The sequence below is a fragment of the Chelonia mydas genome, chromosome 11, assembly GCF_015237465.2.
Source record: "Chelonia mydas isolate rCheMyd1 chromosome 11, rCheMyd1.pri.v2, whole genome shotgun sequence".
Taxonomy (NCBI): domain Eukaryota; kingdom Metazoa; phylum Chordata; order Testudines; family Cheloniidae; genus Chelonia; species Chelonia mydas.
The window spans coordinates 24,223,448-24,247,513 of record NC_051251.2 but is presented as its reverse complement, the minus strand read 5'-3'; positions in this window follow the sequence as shown (position 1 = coordinate 24,247,513).

Below are 24,066 nucleotides of genomic sequence, written 5' to 3'. Positions count from 1 at the left end.
GTGATCACTGGATTGCTGTAGGCTTTCTCTGGGTGTTATGTCTGCTGGCTCATAAGTGCCCCCTGTTCCTTCAGATCACTTTTCCCTCTTGTGTAGTCACCTCATATGACCTGGGTACCACTGCACACCCACACCCACTACTCCTTTAGGCCACTCCTTCTAGTGGCTCTCCTATGGATGTATCCTCACAGGAGTGTCTGCCTCCAGGGCCAGAAAGTCCATGGATGACATGTCATACTCTAGTGTCTGCTTTCCTTGCTCGTTGGCCATCTGCTCTTGGCAGTATTTCCATCCTGATTGCAACCAGTCTCCCCTCATTGGTAACACAGTTTTAGTCCTTCATCCCAGCAGTGCCTGCACTGGATTACTTTGGCTTCTCTGTGATGGGAGTATTCCTGTGTTCCAAAAATGTTAACAAAAGGTCTGAACTAGCAGAAACAGCCTTGTGTAACAGTATCTTAGATGTTTTCACAGCTGATTCCACCTTACCATTATCTCTGGGTATGCTGGGGAGGAGATGTGGTGGTCAAACTCTCATTTGTGTTCAGATGCCTTGGCGGTCTGTTGTTAGTGAATACAGTGCCCAGAAAGCCATCACTCACAAAATGGGCCTTTGGTTTTCCAATCACTGGCCTGCTTTTTGTATCAGGGCATCAACATCCCAAAAATGTGAATAGCAGTCTACTATAATAAAGTATTGCTTTCCATTGAAGGTATAAGTCTGCTCCCATCTTTTCTCATGGTTAGCTGGGTAGATCATCCAGGAAAAGTCTCTTTCTGCTGATAGGTATCCCACTCCCTTCTAGCAAGGAGTGGAGTTATTTATCCATTCCTCTCAGGACCACACAAGACTAGGACAGAGGTAAATGCCCAGGTGTAAGGCATTTATTTTTTGCATAACATCCTTATGTAATGAGAGGGGACAACAGCTCTTTGTCCCCGAAATACAATTCCATCCAGCGTAGTCAGCTCATCTTTAATTTGAAAATATGGTCTTCCTCCCCTCTCTCCACCCCATTCCCCATACTGGGCTTTGGTCTCCTGGCACCCTGCTAGCACTGCACTCTTGTATGCCTGTAACTGAATGTTATGGGTTTTTTTCATAGCCTCTCTGATTTCCATCACTTTCACTGTTGAAACTGGGAGATAGTGCAGCGTGTCAATGGATTCAATGCCCTGATCCCCTTCCCCCAGCTCACTGAAGATGGGTACATATGCTCCGTTCAGGGTGTCAGCTAGCACTAGCAATCATCTGATAGTGCTGGAGGTGCATCAATACACACTGCAATCTCTTTAGAGCACTGTGATGGGGTGTACAAGCCCAATACTGGTGCAGCAGGGATTAATCCTTATCTTTGGGCCAAGGAAGCCATGCCCCTGCGGCATTGCTGGGCATGCTCCAGCTGGAGACAGGGTATAAAAGGAAGCAGAACTGCTCAGTCTGGGCAGACTGCTGGCAAGGAAGGAGGTGTGCTGCTGGCTTCTGTGGGAGGACCTCCTGCACTCCAGAACATGGAGACCGGCCAGACGGAGACAAGCACTGACCCCACAGGCTCAGGATGCTACAGAGAATGAAGAGACCATGGGGACCAGGAGACGGCAAACTGCAGAGAATCAGGTGGGAGGTCACCCAGGGAAACATTGCTGGGAATCTTATACAATCAGAGACTAACTCAGCGTGTTTTGGTAGGATCCCTGCCAAGCTGGTGGCTGGCAACCCCGCCACTGACAGAGCCCATGGCTGGGACCTGGCGGAGAGAGAGAACCCGGGTCAACCTGTCTTGGCCACCACCCACCCCAAGTTGATGGCCCAGCTCACCAGTACTGTTGACTCTGGCCACTAGGCTGCACTGCCCCAATAGCAAGGGCAGGGCTTTTGACTAAGGCCACTAGGCCATGCAGCCTCAAGGTCAGGGGCAGCCCTACAGACTCATCTGTGGGTCTGTAAAGCACTCTCCCCTGCCCCCAAAGGGTGACAGGGTGTACCAACCCTGCAACAAGCACTAAGGAGCTGCTTTGCCATGATTAACTTCTGGGGCATCTGTCAAGGTTCCTTCCCCACTCTGAACTCTAGGGTACAGATGTGGGGACCTGCATGAAAACCCCCCTAAGCTTATTTTTACCAGCTTAGGTTAAAACTTCCCCAAGGTACAAACTATTTTACCTTTTGCCCTTGGACTTTATTGCTGCCACCACCAAGCAATATATAACAGGGAAAGAGCCGCTTGGAAACATCTTTCTCCCCCCAAAAATCCTCCCAAACCCTACATCCCCTTTCCTGGGGAAGGCTTGATACAAATCCTCACCAATTTGCATAGGTGAACACAGACCCAAACCCTTGGATCTTAAGAACAATGAAAAAGCAATCAGGTTCTTAAAAGAATTTTAATTGAAGAAAAAGTAAAAGAATCACCTCTGTAAAATCAGGATGGTAAATACCTTACAGGGTAATCAGATTCTAAACATAGAGAATCCCTCTAGGCAAAACCTTAAGTTACAAAAAGACACAAAAACAGGAATATACATTCCATTTGTCTCAACTTATTTTATCAGCCATTTAAACAAAACAGAATCTAACACATATCTAACTAGATTGCTCATTAGCCCTTTACAGGAGTTCTGACCTGCATTCCTGCTCTGGTCCTGGCAAAAAACAACACAGACAGAGAAAACTTTTGTTTCTCCCCCCCTCCAGCTTTGAAAGTATCTTGTCTCCTCATTGGTCATTTTGGTCAGGTGCCAGCGAGGTTTTCTTAGCTTCTTAACCCTTTACAGGTGAAAGGGCTTTTCCTCTGGCCAGGAGGGATTTAAAGTTGTTTACCCTTCCCTTTATATTTATGACAACGTCTATGGTATGATTGCCCTATTACTGGGTGGCCATAGGTGTACTGATGGATTCACTCCACTCCCAAGACCACAGACAGAAACTCTTTTTCCATTTGGGCATATCCCTGTTCAGTCTCTGACAGGACTCTGTTGGCCTAAGCGACTGGCTGCTCCTGCAAAATTGCTACACCCAATCCTTTCTTTGATGCGTCACACAGGAGTGTCAGTGGCTATCCTGGAACATAGTACTTCAGGGCAAGCACTTCTGTTATCATTTGTTTCAGCATGTCAAATGCTTGCTCTTGGGAACCTGCCCTGTGCCACTTAACATCTCCTCTTGTGAGCTGACATGTAGGTTTAGCTACTGCAGCCAGGTGTGGACAAAACTTGGACAGAAAATGTATCATTCTATGAAGTGCTGCACCCTTTTCACATCCACTGGAGCTGGCGTGTCTCTGACTGTCTTGATCTTGTTGAGAGATGCTTTCAGTCCCTTGGCTGCGAGGAGATATCCAATGAATGATATTTCTCCATTGACATTCTTGCATGTATGAAGGTTGTCATTGTCCCTTGATGCTTTCCTTTCTCAGCAGCCTGAACCTGATGTGCTCTTGGACTCAAGGAGAGAGTCAAGATGGCATTACTGCTGTCTGATGTGCCCTCCCTCTCTTGTACAAGTCTAACTGAATCTTTCTGAGACCTTCCTCCGCTGTTACATACACAGCTAAAATGGTTCAACTTGCCCAATTCTTCGCTCTTCTCTTTTACCCACTCATGCTGTCTCTCACAAATGTGTCTAACTATCGTTATGGAACCCTGCCCTGCTGCTCTCCTTTGCTGTTGTCTGACTGCCTTTACTTTTAGAGGGTCTTGTGCTTCCTACTTCTTTCATAGTTTCCTCTTGAGGCTTCTGTTGCACACCCCATGTCTAAGCATCTGTCTAATGTGAGATCGCCTTCCCAGAGCAGCCACTCCCACAGGCTGTGATCCTAAGTGCCATGCATTTTCCTGTCCTGAATCAGGGAGACAGTCAAATCCCCAAAGTGGCACATAGCAGCCAGCGTACAGAAGGCTACAGCATCCCCTCCCCTTCAGATTGGTGTCTAGTGAAAATCCTGTGGCTCGTAGGACTGCTTGAGGCAGAGGTGAGCTTCAAAGTGGTGCAAATCTCTCTGCCTTATTCCCCAACCTGTTTCATACATTGTTGCATCTTCTTCTTGCTTTGCTACATCATACATATAAACAGAAAGGCATTCTTTTGTGATGGTACAAAACCTGAGATTAATATATATATCTCTGCTGGGTCCCTGTGAAGGACAACCAAATATACTTGTTACCAATAAGCACTTCCCAGTAGCTGTCAATGAATGCAGTAAAGTTTTCCTTTCCCTGTTTCTTTCATGAGTATGTAGATTCTACAACAGATGAGATGGAATTGGAGAAAGTTTAGAGTTAGCACTTGAGAGAGTGGGAATTCTGGATAAACAAAAATTAGACTTAAATCTTATCTGTTATCACACACAGGTAAATGCTCCTAAAAACAATAAACAAGTGGTATCATAGACAGATCTGAGAGGTTAGACATATTAGCTTTAAATAAACCCAAGGATTACTGATCCCACATTGGCAAATGCAATGAGAAGGCTTGGATTTTCTTAAGGTGATTCAGTCATATAGACAACAAACTCATGTTACAGATAAAATATTCCAGGTGAAATTCTGCTCTCAGTCATGCAAACTTTAGTAGATTTATTGCCAATTTACACTAATGCTACTGAGAGCAAAATTTGGCCCTTAAACTATATAAATAGCCAGCCCATAAGTAAAGTTAATATATAGTGTACATAATGGGCAAAGATGTTTATTTTGTTTTTGTTTATTTTTAAAGAGTTGAGGTCTCTACTTGACCTAATTTTAGAGTTAAAAAGAGTTCTAGCTCCAGGATTATTAAATTGTTAATTTGACACTTTTCCCCAGCAGTAACTTTGTTTGGATAAATAAATCCTAGAGTTCCTTTCTAATCATCGAAAACACTGTCAGTCCTACAATGCACCTGTTAAAACCAGTTGAATAGTATTCAGGAAACCAAAAGTTTACTTAAATTTGGCTTTGTTTTGTTCATGAAACAGCCCAGAAGTTCACATGATCCTTTTAAGTGTTCACCAAGTAGAAAAAATAAATATTGTCTGAATTACCATTTATTCAAGAACTGTTCATTTTAGCAATGAATTTGCTATTCATTATTACTTGTGTATGGTTTTGTTTCTGCTCACTCATTGGTTGGATAACAAACTTTTTAACAGGACATGGCAAATAATGAAAAAATAGACACTAATATACTCTTTATGAAGTGATAACATCTTTTGGGATTCACAAATATTTCATAGTCATCCCTACATTCAGAAATAGCAAATGGGATGATCCCATAAATAGCAGTGAATCGGGTACCAGCAATTTGTTTATTCATGAATGCATGGATTCAGTAATCTATTTTTCACCATTTGACCATCTCTAATGCTTATACTGCTCAAAGTTCCTCCTCATGAGCAAAGAAAATGCTTTTAGGGACAATGTGCATGTCTAGATAGATACCATAGTGAAAAATGCACTAGAAGTACACAAATAGGCAGAGAATGATATTTCTCCTTCTGTAGGAATGAAAGGACAATGATGCTCACTTGCTTAACCCCTTAAATGACACACGTTGTGGAGTGATAGGGATCACCACATTTCCCATAAAGACTTAAAGATCTGTGTGATATTTCGGTGGAATATACAGCTATAGAGCGTACATCCATAAAATGTGACCTATGTGCATAAGATATTGAAGGTCTAAATGTCTTTGGAGCTTTAAGTGGCACATACCTAAATAGCTAAGAAAATGCTGAGCTTATTAGGGATACAGAATCATCACAATCAATACTTTTTTTTTTTTTTTGGCCGCACTTGTGATGCTAACCTGTAGGCTACGATGAATTTGCAATGTGCTTGTTGGTCATGTCGGTCACTCAGTAATGCATAGATGCAGTGGCCTTGGGGCTTTTAAATATGCTTGTTTTTTTTTTTTTTATAAATACAAAACTAAAAAAGGACAATCAGATCCAAAATGAAAACACACATTGCTAAAAAGTAAAACTTTTAGCTGGACCTCGGCCTGCTAGTTTCCCATCCTCCATTATGTTTAACATAACAGTAGACTAGCATAGGTGTCTGATGACACCCATTACACACTAAGCTTCCATGATTCGTCACAATCCCATAATCAGATGGGCTATCTAGTGGTTGGGCACTGGGTTGCCCCATTGTGTAGTCTAGTAATTTTTGTTTGAGTGAGGGAGGCAGGAGACCTGGGTTCTATTCTTATCTCTGTCAGTGACAGTGTGTGTGATTTTTTTGTAAGTCACTTAACCTCTTTGTGCCTTGGCATTCCCATCACGAGAATAACATTGTCTATCTTTGTATAGATCCTGCGGGAATGAACTAAAATGTAAAAGGTACCTAGGACTACATTAACATGAACTAGGTACCTTTTAATTCACACCCACAGGGGCAGAATCAATATGTGGTAGCTATGGCATAGCACACTAGTGTGTGCTTCAGGTCAAACCCCTGTAGTCTGAACTGCAGGGCTGCGTAGACAAGCCTTTAGATACTTCAGTTGTTTCCTATTCCAAGTATAGGAAACAGCTGTTGTAATCACACTATCATTATGTTGAAACTGTTGGCAAACAATGCCTTTTTAATGGTGACCACTGTATTCAATTGCCCTATTTGTAGGCAGTTGGGTTTTTCACTTGTAGAGGGCGAAATATCGATGCAGAGCAGCATCTATAAGTGTGGAAAAACATAGTTCCATAAGTGTGTGGAAAAACAACAAAATGAACAGTTCACAAGGGTGGGTTATCTTTAAATTGACTAGTCCAATTCATTTCAATGACAGTTTGGAAAATAGTCAAATCTTCTCAGCTGAGCAGCACTGAGAATGTGGTTCATAGTAAGCACCAAATCTTCCCTACCCAGCAGGTTACCACATGTTTAGAGAAATATGAACTTTTCTACACTGATGAAGCCTCTCTCCTTGAAATCTTTTGCTTGCTGTTTCTTTTTTAAAGGTGTTAGAGAAATATGACTGTAATTAACAACTGACAAAAATATCTGGGCTTCAGTTGAAGTGGGAAATCACAGAGGTTACTTATTTTCTCATGCATTTACCATTTGTTCTCTTTTCTTCAGGAAGTTGAAAGACCTGAGGTTCAAACTTAATAAGGCCCCATACTGTTTCTAAGAGTATTTACAACATGCAAAAACTAAGCCAGTACATTTCTTGTATTTAAATTTGTTTTCAGTCATCTAAGCCATTACACAGTATGCCATCCCTAAACCTTTTATAATAAGGAGTACATGTTTCTCAGATGAGAAAAAGAATGAAATGTTCAGCTACTCTAGCTGTTTGAGACTGGGAAAGCAACAAAACATTAGTATGCCTACAATACACACATCTGATTCTGCTTCAGCATCATGAAAAGCAAGCTGCCTGTAGCAGAAAAAGCTTGTGCTGCACTTGCATTTATTTGGAACAAGCCCATGAACCAATTGGCAAGTAGGGAGCAATAGGGTTTTTTAAACAATTGAAGCTTCATAGAGTTTTATGGAAACAAGTTGTTTCAAGAGGATTATTATATATTATTATTATAGATTATATGGTACCTCACCTAACTCCCATTGCATTCAATAGGAGTCTTTCCATTTACATCAGTGGAGGTTGGATTGGACCTTTTCAATCACCCACTGTGTGAAAGGTGCTGTACAGTCTGACAAGTCAAGTGCTCTGTTCTACTATGTTATGGAGGCATGCTAGTGAGTCTATAGTTAAGATTAACTTTTGTCTTTAGTAGGATTTAAAAACTTCTCTGTAGCCAAGGCTGTCTTTTACCAAACTAAAAGAAGAAACAACTGAGAGGTGACCCTGGGATAAAATATTAACATTCCGGAACCACTTTTGTGAAATCTGGAAAATTTGTCTAGTCCCTTTTTTAAATCCCTTTTGAAACCCTAGCACCTTACAAACTTCAAACGTAGCCATGTCCATCACCTAGCCACTGCAATGCCTTCTGCCCGTGTCTCCACATATGCTACTGACTCGTTGTAAGAGTAACTCCACCAAGAGTAGCCAATTAGCACTCAGTTCAGTTTTGTCTAAGCAGTGTTCCATTTCTTTGGGGAGGAGCTGGAAGGGGGAAACAGAAAGAAATATGTATGCTTTGTTTGTTTGTTTACAGTTTAACATGGAAGATCCAACTCATTATTAAAAATACCAAAATAGATATATGTGCATATATTCACCATGGAAACCTTGAAAAAACAAAGATGAGTAATTTTTAAACTGAGTGGGCCCAGAAAGGTCCTGTTTGCCAGCCTCAGCTAACTGAAATTTACTCTTTATTCAAGTAGGACACTGAACCATCGTCTCTTGGGGTCAGAGTAGCAGAGGTTGTACTGCCATTGAATGCTTTTAAAGGAAAACAAGATTGTGTCCATCTGCACAGTTGCCAGTGTATGATCACCTCCCACCCAGAGACAAACTTTTAGTGAGCTGGGTGTTTCTCCAGCCACTGTAGAGCTGTGTGTTTGCATTTTGACATTGTTTAGGTTAATTCCTTCTGAGAATTGTAGAGAAAATGTCAATACAATGCACACAAAACTCTCCAGCATCCCTACGGCACTCTTAAGCCCTAATATGCTGAAACCTTTTTTCTTTCATTTCCCTCTCCTCCATTCCCCCACCCCCAAAAGTCTTTCAGCTCTACCTTCTCCCTCAAAGCTCTCCCAAAATCAGTCTGGGGCTTTTTTCCTTCCACAAGTAACCTCATTTACCCTCTCCCATGTCCCTTCATTCTCCTCTCACCCATGGCTGCTCACTTTTCCTTTTCCCACTGCTTCCCCCTTCCCCTCATTCTCCCCCTTCTCCCCTCTCCCCATTGTTCTCCCTGCTTTCATCCCAGTGCTTCTGCTTACACAAATCCCAAACTCTCCAGCAGGGATGAATGAATTTTTTTTTTGAAGTTTTCACTGAAAATTGCAATTTCAGAATAACTGAAATGATCTGTGAATTTGCCAAATAATTTCAGGCACATTTGTAGGGGCAGGGAAGGAGACAGCTGGATTTACAAGATGGGATTTGGCATCATTCCCAAACTAGAGGAGGAGCTGATTCCTCCCCAATAGTTAGGTCACTCACCTGGGTTGAGAAGAGGTAGGTGTGAATTCCTACCCTGAAGCAGGGACTGGAATCCAGGTGCCTTCCCCTTCCGGTGCCATAGCCACCAGGCAATAGAATCATTCTGTCTCTGGACCCCAGACTAGTCAGGTATTTTGTACAAGTGGAACAACTTCAACAGGAGAGATTAAGAGAGACCCACTCCAGAGTAGCCAATGACTAGGGTATTCTGGGAGGTGGGAGACTTGGGTTTGAGACCCTGCTCTAGCAAGGGGATTCCAATTGACATCTCCCACATAACAATTGAGTCCCTTAATCACTGGCCTATTGAGTCACCCTTTTACTGTCTGAGTCAATGACTAGTCAAGTATTTTATACCAAGTGGAAGAGCTTCAAAAGGAGAGACTGAGTCCAGAATAGCCTATAGCTGGATGGTTAGGGCACTCATCTGAAAGGGGTAAGACTTAGATTCAGGCCCCTGCTCCAGCATGGGTATTTGAACCCAAGTCTCCCACATTGCAGATGAGTGCTCCTACCACTTGGGTATTTGGGGAGGAAAGGGACAACACATCCTCTGATGGATTTGGGGATCTAGCCCCTCATTACCTCTGCTTTTTTTAAAATAAAAACTGGAGGTTTGTGCCGTGGTTTGTAACAATCTGCCCAAAGTTGGTACTCACTCTCCTGAGCCACTCCAGATAGCCTGAAACATACCAAGATCTTGATGCATCCAAGACTGAGTGAAAATTAGCCTTAATTTGCTAACTGCTTTCCTTATTCATTGAAAATGCAAGCTGAACATGAAAACAAGAATTTTCCTACATTCTGGCTATATGTCACCTGTCCAGGGAAACCTGCAAAGGCATGGACCTTGAAACAGAGATAATTTTAGGTTTTTAATTAACATAGATAAGGAAAAGAAAATAGCACTTACAAGAGGAAGTCCCACATGACTGGGTGGTAAAAGCCACTCTCAAGATGAGACCCACAAACAGTTCACATGGAAAACAATCACAATATCCTTTTGACCTGCCATACTAACCAGGTCAATCAATGTTTCAGATGCCCTTGAGTGAATGTCATGTGAAAAATATAATAAAGGTAAAGCAATTATTCAGTCTTCCTAGTCACTACTGTCTACAAACCAGGAGGAAAAGACACATTTGATAAAAATAAATGTGTTATCACCTCTTGTAAATGATGCCAGGGGGGTGGACCTAAGTTTGCACCCAAAAGAAAGTCATTGGCATTACCTGTAAATAGAGCTTGTCTATTCCTCTTCTCTGATTGTTTCACCAGATGACTGCTTTAACTGTTGAGTTACTGAAGTTCTGCCCTGCTGGATGCAAGATTGATCAACACTGTTCTTCATCATCATTTCCCACCTGTCTTTTGTTTTTTTACCACACGGAAGAAGAGGAATCTCCAGTGGTAGACTGTTTGATACATGTTCTGTGTCTTGCCACCTTGAAAAGGGAGGGACGGATATATAGCATCTTCCTGATGCCTTGGAAGTGAAGTGTCTCCACTACTCTGGTCACCAGCCCAGACACAACCCTAGAAAACTCTCAGTTGATGAGAACATGATGAGCCATTTTAATGAAGGTGCGAGCCTAAAGGCCAGGACTGCCAAGATACAATCCTGCACCACTGATAGGTTTGCTATACATAAATGTCTAATGACTTTAAAGTATTCTTTCATGACCCTGCAGGGCTAGAAATGGGAGATTCCTAGCTTCTCATTGCTAAAGACAGAATTCACTTAGCCCTGCAGGATCATGAGTTATCAGATTTTAATGTTGTGACATGATTAGGAATAGAAGAGTGGTATTAGGAAATCTGTAGACTTTTTTATTGTTCCCTCAAATCTCTGTATAGTTAGACTAAAATTCTCTTTACCGATTAATTTATTTGCGGTATCTCCTCTTGTAGCTTGGAAAATGATTTTTCCTGAGATGGATGGACCTCCTCCCATGGCAACTTTTGGAGCCAAATAAGGAAATGTAAAGCCTCATTTCTTCATGTAAGGAGAGGAGCACCCATTTCTTAGGATGGCTATATGGGGTTTTTACATGACATCTTTTTAGATTCTTTCCCTAGTGATGCCCGAAATTAACTGGTTCATTAAAAGAAATTCACATCAGACATTCCTTGCTTATCTCTGCGAGATTATATGATGCATGCTATAATTTTCTTGAAGGTGCTCACATTTCTGATTGGTTTATTAATTTGTGTTTATTGTAGGTACTCTGATATAATGTTTTATCTTAATTGGTATTTTTATGCCCACTTTTAAAAATATGTATTTGGCTACTTTTAATGCTGCATGCCTTTGCAGTATAACCAGGATTTAGTATTTTACTTCAAAAAGGAAAATTTATACTCAAATTAAAAGTAATTACATACACATTTTGCTTCAAAAATACTCAAGCTTAACTTCCGTTGACTGCAATAGGAACTTTGTCTGAGTAAGGACTGAAAGATTAAGCCTCTTCCTATAGGAGAGAATGTTCTACTTTGCAAAGAGGCACAAAGAACACTTGCTTTTAAAATAATTATTTTGTGTCGTAGTTGTGGGCTAGATTCTCCTGCCTGTACTCACTTTCAGTAATTCCTTACTACTTGAGTAGTCCCATTGAATCATTGACTAATGGAGCAATACGGTACTAGGTTGGGAGGGCTCTGAGTTACGACAGAGAATTCTTTCCCAGGTATCTGCCTGGTGGGTCTTACCCCCATGTGCAGGGGCTAGCTGATCACCATATTTGGGGTTGGGAAGGGATTTTCCCTCAGGTCAGACTGGCAGAGTCACAAGATGTTTTTTGCCTTCGTCTGCAGCATGGGGCACTGATCACTTGCAGGTTTAAACTAGTGTAAATGGTGAATTCTCTGTAACTTGAAGTCTTTAAACCATGATTTAAGGACTTCAGAAACTCAGCCAGAGATTAGGGGTTTATTACAGTAGTGGATGGGTGAGCTTCTGTGGCCTGAAATGTGCAGGTCAGACTAGATGATTACCTTGGTAATGGTCCCTTCTGACCTTAAAGTCTATCAGTCTGAATCTATAATTAATATAAAGGTGAGCGAACTGGGCTCCAAGTTGGTAAGTTCTTTAGAGTGGCCATGTGTAACTAGTTGGTGACTATTTATTAATTAGTATCGTGTGCTGCAAGTTCTGTTAGTGAATAGCTTTTACTGGAAAAAATGTGCGATACAAATGTGTGAGAAAGAATTGTAATTTTTATATAAGATTTTGTTTATTTGTATAGTCCACCTACTACTCTTTGAACAAATTTCTTGGTGAGCTTTGAAGCAGGGATCTATACAGAAGGGTAACTGCATCACTTCGGTAGAGTTACTCTTGATCAATGATGCAAATGAGAAGAGAATCAGGCCCTCAATATTCTCTCCTAAATTCTGAGCTACCAGTTTTTTCATTTAATTCTGACCCATCCATCTGCTTCTCTGAACTGGGCTTACCTCATTTGCATTCAACAAAGCTTAATAAAGAAACACTCAAGTTTGCAAGCTAACAGTTAGGCTTGGAATGGAGAATGAGTTATAAATTATCCCCCACTTAGTTGCTGCGATACTGGAACACTAGACTGCTCTAAATGCAATATCTAGTGGGGCTGCTGAAACATCCAAGGTTGTTTTTTCAGAAGATTCTTGTGGCACAATGTCATTGTAAATGTGATTTCCTCCCTCCCCCCCCCCCCCCCCCCCCCCCCCCCCCCCGCAAAAGTGTTTAGTCTGAGATTTCAGTTGAGCAGAGAAGAAAATTACCACGAATTGAGCCTTTTTAAGTGTTTCTTCTATCATTAGAGAAACCAAGAGCAACAGGAAGAAAAAACAAGCAAGAGAGAGCCCCAAAAGCACTTTTAGATTGTTTCTTGGGAATCAGCAGGCCAATTCTGACTTTGATTAAGCACGTTCTCTAGTCCCATTAGTTTGGCAAAGGGGGAAAAAGTGAACTTGTTCTCAAAGTGGGTTTGCATAACTCTTACAACATTAATTTTTGAATTACTTTGGAATGTTTATGGGGAATTGTTTTGTTTTTCCCAGAGAAATTACTTAGAATCTTTTAATGACTTCATAGTCTTGCTCTAATCTGTCTATCTTTGATAGCTAGGTTCTTATTTGGCACTCATCATGAATGTCCCCCAACATTTCCAAGAGAAGTAAAGATCTATTTCCCTCCACTCAGTAGGGATTTGACTTTTTCCATTTGTTTGTGGTGTTGTGGGGAGGTTAATTCAAAGGAATGGACATTTCCAGTTGTTTTGAAGCAGCTGAGGTGTACAGTCATTCTGATGTATCTGGAAGTGAGTTCCAGATTTTTGGTCCAGCCACTAACACAGATCTATAGCCTTTACACCTGGAACTTCATTTAGGAGTTTCTATAGACTGTAGCTGTCATGGGAGGTCATAACATAAACTGGGAGTCTCTGGCACCCTTGGCTGATTCTATGTAGATTTTGATTATGAGGCCTGAAAACTTGAATTTGACCGTTTTTTTCCAACAAGTAGCCAGCAAAGAGAGTGAACCAGAGGGGCAAAGGGCTCTTGTCCTCATGTTGCTGAGCAAAAGGGCTGTGTGTTCTGAACCAAGTGTATCTTTAGGAAAGTTAGAAGCTCCATATACTCACAAGTGCCTACTGTTCCTAAATCCAGATTCAACATGGGGCATTATCTTCTTGCCAGAAATAGATGGGAGTTTTCTGCAGCTGTGCCTATTCCGAAGCAGAGAGGAGTTCAAGTAAAAGTGGACTGTGTTAATATTCTGAAGGCAGATGCTCTAAGTGGGGGATGATCGGAGGCATCGGTTCTTCAGAGTGCTTCTCTCACCTCGCCAGCATCACCTCACTCCTCCCAGGATGTGCTTCAGTAAGATACTCTTCATTAATTTTCTTCTTATGTACTCTGCACATCACTTGTGTGCCATAAATTGTGCTGGAGGTTGTCTAAGTTTACTCATAATGTTTCCAGCTTTTTCTGATTGCTTCCAAGTTGGGAATATCATCAGAATTGCCTCTCTTGGTATTTCTATCTCCTACTGGAAGTAGAAATACCAACCAAGAAGTGGAGAAATTAGCAAAAAGTGTGTGTGGGGGGAATTAGAGTAGTTAGCTCACTCTTAATATATACCAGGGCATATCCTCTCAGATCCTTGGCATAGGTATCCACCAGATTGGCCATAGCTGGTAGCAGGAATTTTAATGGGAAGTTTGCTACCCCTATTTTGCTTCCTCTGAAAAGTCCATGCAGAGGCTACTCCACCAAACCTGCATTCTCTCAGTCATAGACACAAAAGCACAGGCACAGTTTCTGTTTAACACTGCATTTCAATAAGGGAAGCTCTACACTACAAATTTACATTGGCACAGCTGCACCGATGAAGCTACGCTGCTGTAACATGTCTGATGAAGTCGCTGTAAGCCGAAAGGAGAGAGCTGGCCTGTCAGCTTAATAGCTCCACCTCTGTGAGAAGTGAGAGCTATGTCAGTGGGAGAAGACAGAGCTGTCTACATGGGGAGGGTTAAGGTTGGTACAACTACGTTGCTCGGGGTGGGGATTTTTTTACACCCTTGAGGAAAGTAGTTATATCGAAGTAAGCATGTAGTGTAGACCAAGCCTTAGTAAACAACTGTGCTCAGCACTATGCTATATCCCAGATATAGGTTATATACTATATACAAAAAAGAAAATTAGTATGTATAAAACTAAATTATATACAAATATTTTTTAAAAAGGAAAAACTTGGAGAGTGTTGTTAAAGTTTATATTTTTTCAGCTAGGAGTGAAAAATTAAAATCAGCATAAATTTTATCATAACCAGAACCTGAAAGTGAGTTATTCCTTTTTCCAATGTTACAATCAGCAATGCTCAGATTATTGTAAGGGTTAATTAATTATTTTTTTCCTGGGAGGTGAGTGCAACATATTATATATTTTCGAACTCAGCATTTTAGTTGTATATGTGTGTTTATATATATATATATATATATATATATACAGACACACACACACGCACACGGTGTATAGATTTCTACATGAATTTGGCATTGATTTTGAAGGTAAACAAGTGGTTTTAAGTCTTTACTTGCCCAAAGCTAGATCATAATACTCTGCATTTCAAAGTGTCCAAGTACCTTTACAGTGAAGGATGTAGAGTCCCTCAAGGCATAAAACAGATAAAACCTTCTTTTAAAAGTATTTTGCTCACCTTTGTAAAAAAAGGAACTTGGGGTTTATTGAGTGAAGGAAAGCCTCATTCCCATAGTAACCAATGCAGGGCTGATATTGATCAGTAGAGTCAAAGGCAAGACCTACTGACAGGAATAAAGAGTGACTATTTCTTATCCTCATATGTATTCTTCATGAAGTTCCTGTAGGTAACTAACACCACAAATATGATACGTTCTTTGTGAATGTTTTTTGCTTTTGTTTATGTCACTAACTGTGCCTCAGGGGGTTCTTAAACAGAAGAAATGTCTACAGTGCATTAAGACTTTTGCTAGATTCTTCTATCTTTATTCTGGCAAAACTCCCGTTGACCTCGAGTGAGGGCTGCAGGATTAGGCCCTCCGTTGGCTATTTCATCCCTTGAAATACTGAATTTTTACTTGATGCTCAAAAGAAACACTGCAGGCTTTTTAAATCTCTACACTGGTATATTTCCTACCTCAATTAACAAGACCTCACTGTTTTTAAAGTCCTTATCCTTTGTTCACCTTACTTATGCCGTGTATGAGATCTGATAAATTATCATTTGCAATCATGCCTGATCTCTCTTTAATTATTTCATTAGGTGTTAAATATGAGGCTTAGCATCTTTTTATGCTAAGGCACTGCTTTTTGAACTGCAGAGCTTGAGAGAGAAGATCCTTGAAACCAAGTGCTCATGAATTATTAGCATGCCGCACAATGCATATACATACCTTACATTCTCACCATGATTAGATGATTCTCAGAATTGACAAGTCTATAAAAATGAAGACAGAGGACCTGGAAGGAAAGATATTTTCTAGAACATGGTATCATGTAATAAAGAATAAATGTTCTCAAGTTTTACAGGGTTTAGCGTACTCTTAGGCAGGTAATAATCTTCCTTAGTTTCTCTAGTCTTGCAAGGAGCTTTAATATTTTTTTTTCCAGACAAAACTGATAGATAACAACCAAGCCAAAATTAAATAACCCCCAAAGTCTTCCTCCCTAATCTCTTCTGTGCATGCTTAATGCTTCATTCTCCCAATTCAATATGCCATCTGCATTAAGTCTTTCACTCCACACTTGAAAAGTTGTTAAAATGACAAGACACGTTCAGAGTGTCACAGCTCCATTATACAGGCCTATACCTGTGCTGGCAGCATGCTCTTCTTCTCACCTCGTATTGCCTGTTGCGTGGGGAAGAGATCCCTGCAGCGCATCTCAGCCTGGAAGAGACATAAAATTAAGTTGATATGCTGGAATTGAAGAAAGTTATGGCAAATGAGCAAAAAGAATCTGCGGCAGACTTTTGACTCTAGTCCTTTGGGCCAAAAACTGTCAGCCTTGGGTGCTTAATGTTAGGGACTTGGGGTGAAATCTTGGCCCCACTGAACTCAGTTGCAGAATTTTATCCTTAAATCTTATAAAGTTGTCTGCTTTTTCACAGGTACGGAGAACCCACAGCTCCCACTGACTTCACAATGTAGTGTAGATTAGATGTCAAGGCACATTAAACATTCTGTAAAATATCAATAGATTCTTCAGACAGATGATGGGTAACAATCATTACACATTTATGAGTTGAAAAGTTCTTGACTTTAAAAGAACTGGATTATACCAAATCAGAAATATCCAATTTGACAAATCTATCATTATTTTAAATAGTACAGAGGTCTATTGGTTCAGAAATAATTTAACTGCAGAAAGTTTTGCAGTGACGCTTTAAATTAGTACCATTACTGTAGACAGGAGTTAAGGGACTCCGTGTCAATATTTCCATTAATCTCTTTTCAATCTATTTCACGTTTTTAATAATTTATACTAAACTTTAAAACATTCCACATAATATCTCAGCCTGGCACCACATATGACTGTAAAAAATTTGAATTAGATATTATTTGAAGTTAAAAGGAGCCAAAAAAGTAGTTTTCTCACCTGAGTTACATACAGAACTGTGCTTGGGAGACAATTTATTTTTTATTTTAAAATGTCTGAGATATTAAACTTCTAAAAATGGCTATTGTATATAATATATGCAATAACTCTATTTTCAATAAAAATGTCATAAGGATTTTAGTATTCAAGATTTCAGCATCTACATGGATCCTTGGATTGAAGCATCCCTTCGTACTCATTGTCACAATAAACCTTAATGTCTCAGAAGGAGCTGTTACTGTCTATCATGCCAATGATCTGTGGGTAATAGGAGTGTCTCGTACATTTCCACTGCAATCAGAAAGGTTGCAAAGTAAGTATGCATTGAACACAAAAGACTGTAATAGGGCCCTTCAGTGCCATTATCTGCAAATGATCCACAGTTATTAAGAATGTCTCATAACACAACTGTTATCACATAGTTTCTTATAGAAAAAATATCTCTTGTGTAATTCAGTGATATCATTTATGACTCAATTTCACAATAACTTATCTGTTCCTCTGGCAGCCTGAGAACATTTAAATAAACTTGGTTTCAGTAGCAAGCCTTCTGCAGTGGCTGCTCAAGATTGTATTCAGCTCCCTCTGTCCTGGGAGGCTACCAGTTAACTGACAAACTAAAAGGAATAAGATTTAGTATTAGATCTGGGACAAATATTTCAACCAAAACTTTTTAAAGAGAAAGATGCAGATTCAGGGTGATTAAAACATTTAGCAAATTTGTGTTGAATTCTTCAAATTGCTTTTAGTCAAAAAAACCTGAAAAAATTGAAATGTTTTCATTCAACCTTTTTGAAGGCAAACATTTTGATGTTTTGATTTGAAATGATTGTTTTTAAATGTCTTTCAATTTTTTTTTATTTAAAAAACATTAAAAAGAAACTCAAAATCAGTAAGATACATTTTGATTCCAGTTGAAGAAAATACTTTGACCAACACTTTCTTTCTTTCTACTTTTTGATTTAGGGAAAATTTTGTAAAATGTAGGTTTTGGGTCTACCAGAAATATATTTAATTATTATTTATTAATTATTATTAATTATTATTTATTATTTATTTGGAAATGCCAGTGAAGCACAGATCTACTCAGAACAGCAACTTGATGGTCAAGAGGTAGAGAATAACACCTTCAGAGAAGGAAGTCGTAAACAGGGATTACAAAACCATGTCAAAATTTGTTTGAAAAACAAATTGATCATACCTGAGAGAACTCCACAAACAATGCAATAACCAATAGCATCTTCCTAAGTGATTGTCTGACAGTAATTCCTAGTGTGACATAAACTACTCATTCATTTCAGTGCTGATTCTGAAGCCTACTGATGGTAGTTTAAATAGAATCAAAATTTACTAGAGCTGATCAGAAAAAAAGGAAATCGTTGGAAATTCCAACATCTCTAAATTTGGTTTTGGGGTGAAAAGTCCATGTTCTGAATTTTTTGTGGAATGGAAATTCTGAAAAATTTAGTCAGAAACATCAAAATTACCTTATCAAACCATTTCATTTTGATAATGTCAAAATGTTTACTTTTGATAATGTTGAAATATAATGGAAAATATAAAATATAATATTGATACCATTGTGACCCTAGCAGCACCACACTGCAAGAGAGCAAGGGGATCATTGGTATCTGGTGATGAGTTTCATCTGGTTTAACCAGTGGAATGTACTCCAACTCACTGATGTCATAACCTGTACCTAACCGGTGTCATGTAAAATACCAATAGAAAGCTAATAGCACACTAATCATTAATATAATTCTGTGATCTATGTTGGGAGGACATATTCAAAATTACAGACATATTGGAAATTGTGTTCTTAAAGGGTGTCTGGCAGGCAAGACTAAAGTTACCCCACTCTAGAGAAAGGAATGTGGTTCTGCCACCTGGAAAGTATTTTTGAGGTACATTAACAGACAATGGGAATGCAATTTACATGGAACAGAAATAGGAACATCAAGCCAACAAGGGGCGGAGCCAATCACTCAACACAACTTTACTTTACTTTGGGGGTTTACTTTCAGGAAAAATCAATTTCTATGGATCACCATACTATAAAAGAGAAGGGAAAAGAACCCCAAGTGATCTTTCCCCTAAGAAAATAAAGGAACCAAGCTCTTTGCTCTTTGTGGGAAAAGCTGACCAGAGGGATGGTCAGCCATCTTGTTGGAAGGTAGGTTGGTAAGGAAACTTAGGTTCAACAAAGGCTGTAAGCTTGTTTTGTTAAACCTTAGCCTCTAGAAAACATTTTTCACTTTTATTTGCCTGTAACCATTTCTGATTCTATCCTTTATACTTAACCTCATTTAAAATCCTATCTCATTTTGTTAATTAATGTGTTTTGCTTTTAATCTAAACAAACCCAGTGCTGTGTTTGATTTGCAAGTGAACATTAACTCCAATTAATGTGGCAAGTTGCTGGGTATTGTACCTTTAAAGGAATTTACGAACCTTAGTATCTCTCTGAATGGTCCAGGAGATGGCTGGACACTGCAGAGCCCATTATTTTTGGAAAATTCAGGACTGGGGGGCATTGGGGTCATCTTGAGCAGTGTAACTAAAGCTGGTGGAGGCCAGAGTGTGACAGTGGTGTAAGGAGCAGAATACTGGATTCTGAATTTTAAGGCAGAGCTACTTACTACAGAGACACTCAGTGTATGCATGTATGGTGGCTGGACGAATCCAGATGAGAGCTACAGCAGCAGAGCATTTTGAGGCACTCAGGTTTACAGGACATGTAGTGACACAACCCCTCACTGATCGCAAACATGACAAATATGCAATAATAAATCAAGAAAGTCTAAACATTCCATGCTGCTTTCTAATCATTTCAAATTTTTCCATTAAAAATTAACTAAAATAAGCATTTTCCCACAAAACACATCAATTTTGACAAAATGGCATTTTCTGATGAAAACCTTCTCCATCAACGTTTTCTTCGACCATCTCTAATGGTTACTATTTTGGTGTTGGGATCTGGGTGCAGTCTGAATTTGCAGACATAGCTGGAGTGAAATAGCATGGTATTTCCTGCCCCACTCCCCAATCTAATCCAAGGCAGGAGTGTAAATAGGCATTTATAATACAATAGTTCCCTGAACCCTGTGTTTATTTTAAGAACATAAGAATGTCCATACTGAGTCAGGCCAATGGTCCATCTAGCCCAGTATCCTGTCTTCTGACAGAGGCCAGCTCCAGATGCTTCAAAGGGAATGAACAGACCTGCGCAATTTCAAGTGATTCTTCCTTCCATCCATCCATCCCAGCTTCTGGCAGCTGGAGATGTAGGGACACCCAAAGCATGGGGTTGCATCCCTGCATCTTAGCTAACAGTCATTGATGAACCTATCCTCCATAAACTTATCTGGAGGGTTTTTTTTTTTTTTTAAACTACTTATAGTTTTGGCCTACACAACATCCCATGGCAATCAGATCCATAGGTTGACTATGCATTGTGTGACAAAGTACTAGCTTTTGTTTGTTTTAAACCTGCTTCCTATTAAGTTCATTTTTCTTGTTTTACATGAAATGGTAAGTAACACTTCTCTATTCACCTTCTCTGTACCATTCATGTTTTAATACGTTTATATCCCATGCACCCCTTTTCTAAAATGAGCAGGCAGAGTATTTTTAATCTCTGCTTATATAGAACCTGTTCCATATCCCTAAACATTTTTGTTGCCCTTCTCCATACCTTTTACAATTCTAATATATCTCTTTTGAGATGGGGTGATCAGAACTGCATACAGTATTCAAGGTGTGGGTGTGCCATGGATTTAAATAGTGGCATTAAGATATTTTCTGTTTTATTATTCATCCCTTTCCTAATAGTTCCTAACATTGTTAGCTTTTTTGACTGCTGCTGCACAATGAGCAGATGTTTTCAGAGAACTATCCACAATGACTCCAAAATCATTTTCTCTAGTAGTAACAGATAATTAATACCCCATCATTTTGTAGTATAGTTGGGATTATTTTTTCCAGTGTGCATTATTTTGTACTTATCAACACTGAATTTCATCTCACATTTCATTGCCCAGTCACCCCGTTTTGTGAGATCCCTTTGTAACTCTTCACAGTCAGCTTTGGACTTAATTATCTTGAGTAATTTTGTATTGTCTGCAAATTCCCCACCTCACTGTTCACTCCCTTTTCTTTCACATATAGTGTCAGTCCTCCCCCTACTCTGTCATTCCTATATATTTTGTACCGTGATATTACTGTGTCCCATTGATTATCCTCATTCTACCAGTTTTCCATGATGCTATTGTATCAATATCTTCATTTAATTCCAGACACTCTACTTCACCCATTTTAGTATTTAGACTTCTAGCATTTGTATATGAGCACTTATTTATTTTGTCAATATTCAGTTGCATGCCTTCATGTGGACTTAAATAGGACTCTTTTATGTTTGGGCAACTCATGGGAGGGACACAAAGGGTGGAATCAGCTAAAGGGGAGCACATGACCTCCGCCTGGGCCCCCGCGCTCTCCCTGTCCCCTCCCCAGTCTACGTTTCCTGGGGGGGAAGGGGTTCTGTCCTCCTTATGCACAAGATATGGATTTCAGGTGAAAGGAGGGTGGCCCCGCACCGGCAGCTCCTCTGGCGTGGCTGTACTGCCCCCAGCCCTTCCATGCAGCTGCATCTCCTGGGGTATGTACAGCCCCACCGGAGGACAGGGCTGGGGGTGGTACCGGTAGATCGGGGCCAGAGGAGCTGATGGTACAGGGCTCTGGCTCCTGGGAGCGGCGGTCCCACATTCTGCTCCTTTCGCCACCGCAGTTCCCTGCTGAATGTGCCTCCCAAGGTGTCCTTGGAGGGGTATGTGACCCTTCTTGCCCCTCCCAAACATTGCCTTTGTAGTCTGTGTGAAATTTTCACAATAAACCCTCAAAGTGAAACTTTCCTGTTTTGTGTTGTATGACCAACTTGAAACTCAGATTAGGGCTAGATTCCGTGCTATGTCGCCTGAGAGAAACAGCAGAGAAGATGGAGCCCAGAAAAGTGAAAACAAATGTGGTTTCACACCACTTTTGTGGTACCTTCATTTTGGGCTGCCTTGGGGCCTAAAGTGTCCCTTGGTATAGGGTGACCATGTTTCCCTATGCTGAGTATGGGACACCTGGTAAAATTACTCATATTCAAGCGAGTTCAATGGCAATCAATCAGAACTATGCAGCACAAACGTTCAAATTAACATCAGGTTGACTGAGCCCTTATTAAAAAGAAATACTGTGTAGTTGGATTCTTTTTATTTACCTTCTTATCTTTACGACTTTAGGGTTCACATGGGGAGGGGTGACACACACAACCCTGCCCCCCACACACACATGGGGAGAGGTGACACACACACACTCCCATGCACCTCTCTCAAACGGGAAGTTGCGGGGGGAGGGAACGACTGACCCGACCCTCCTTGTCCGGCACTCTCCACCCTCCATGCCTGGCTGGGCCCCTGGGACAGACCTGCTTCTCCTGGTACCTGGCACCATGTCTTCTCGAGTCAACACGTGTGCAGGGGGCATACAGGATCACATCCCCCCGCCAGATTTCTGCCAGGGTTAACACCAGAATGTGGCCAGCATCATCCTTTCAGCATTGTGCGGGAGGGAAGGGACGGGAACTGCTTTTTAAAGAAAAAGTCTGGACACCTGCAGGAGGGCTTAAATACAGGACTGTCCCTTTAAAAATGGGGCATCTGGTCACACTATCCTGGTAAAATGTAGAATATCCTCATATGCTGCTTATGCTCTTTAGTTCTGAACTCCCACAACTGCCTTAACTAGTTCTGCCCAAGGGCATTCCTTGTAATGTGAGGGAATTAATGATTATCTTCTAGTATTTTGTTAAAATTGGTACTATATTGGATCTTTTTAACCCTCAGCTTGATACACTGCTTTTTCTGACTTCTGGAATCTTACAAACAGGATTTGTGCTTCAGAAGAAAACCCATGTAGCTCACTTCCAACACAGAAGTCAAAGATGATTTGAAGCAACAATCCGGGGGATAAAGTCCCGAATAATGTCATCCACTGGCACACACTTGCAGTAATAATGGCAGCAATTATGTAATAACAGCCTCAGATTGGCCTATAGGGAAATTCCCAAAGAATTTGAGACTTTCCCCAAGATCTTTCCAAGCAGTGGAAAATTATGCGTAGACTTTACTGATCTGTTGATTAGAGTCTTGGTTGGCAGGACCCAGAGCCCAGCAAAACTTAAAGCACTCTGTTGGGGATCCCACGGGAAGGACAACACTCTCATGCACTGACATTTGCAAGACAAACACTGAAGCAACTGAGCTCACTATATCCACCACCTGAAACAGTGTCAGTGACATTTCTAGTTGTCTTTAGCTATAAGGAGAAAAGACTATCCCCATTCTCCTGGGCACTAGGATAGTGGTATTTAGCCAAGTATAACTTCTGATGGAAACTCTTTTCTCTCCATTCTCTTGAGGCTCTTCATATAATATAGCAGGTTACAATTTAATGGAGAGCAAGAGTGGTTTTTGGAAACCTCATATGAAATAGATTATACAAGGTCACAACAAAGGAAAACAAATTACTTACTCAAAGATCATCCTGGCGCACCTTTTCTAAAGCTAATTTTCCACAGTGCATATTTGCTGAGAGCCTGTGTTTTCAGGCCTATGCGTTCATGTACTTTACATAAGATTAAGATGAAATTAACAGTTCAGGAAGGCTACTATTCAGATCATTGTGAGATCTTCCAGAGCTCACCAGCTTGTTGACCTGTAAACCACCTTTAGCTGGACAGATGGTGAGTAACAAATTGATCTTAGCCAACAAAAATCTGTGTGAACAATCTGCTGCTGGCAGGTGTCAGATAATTATCTCAATGAACAGATAAG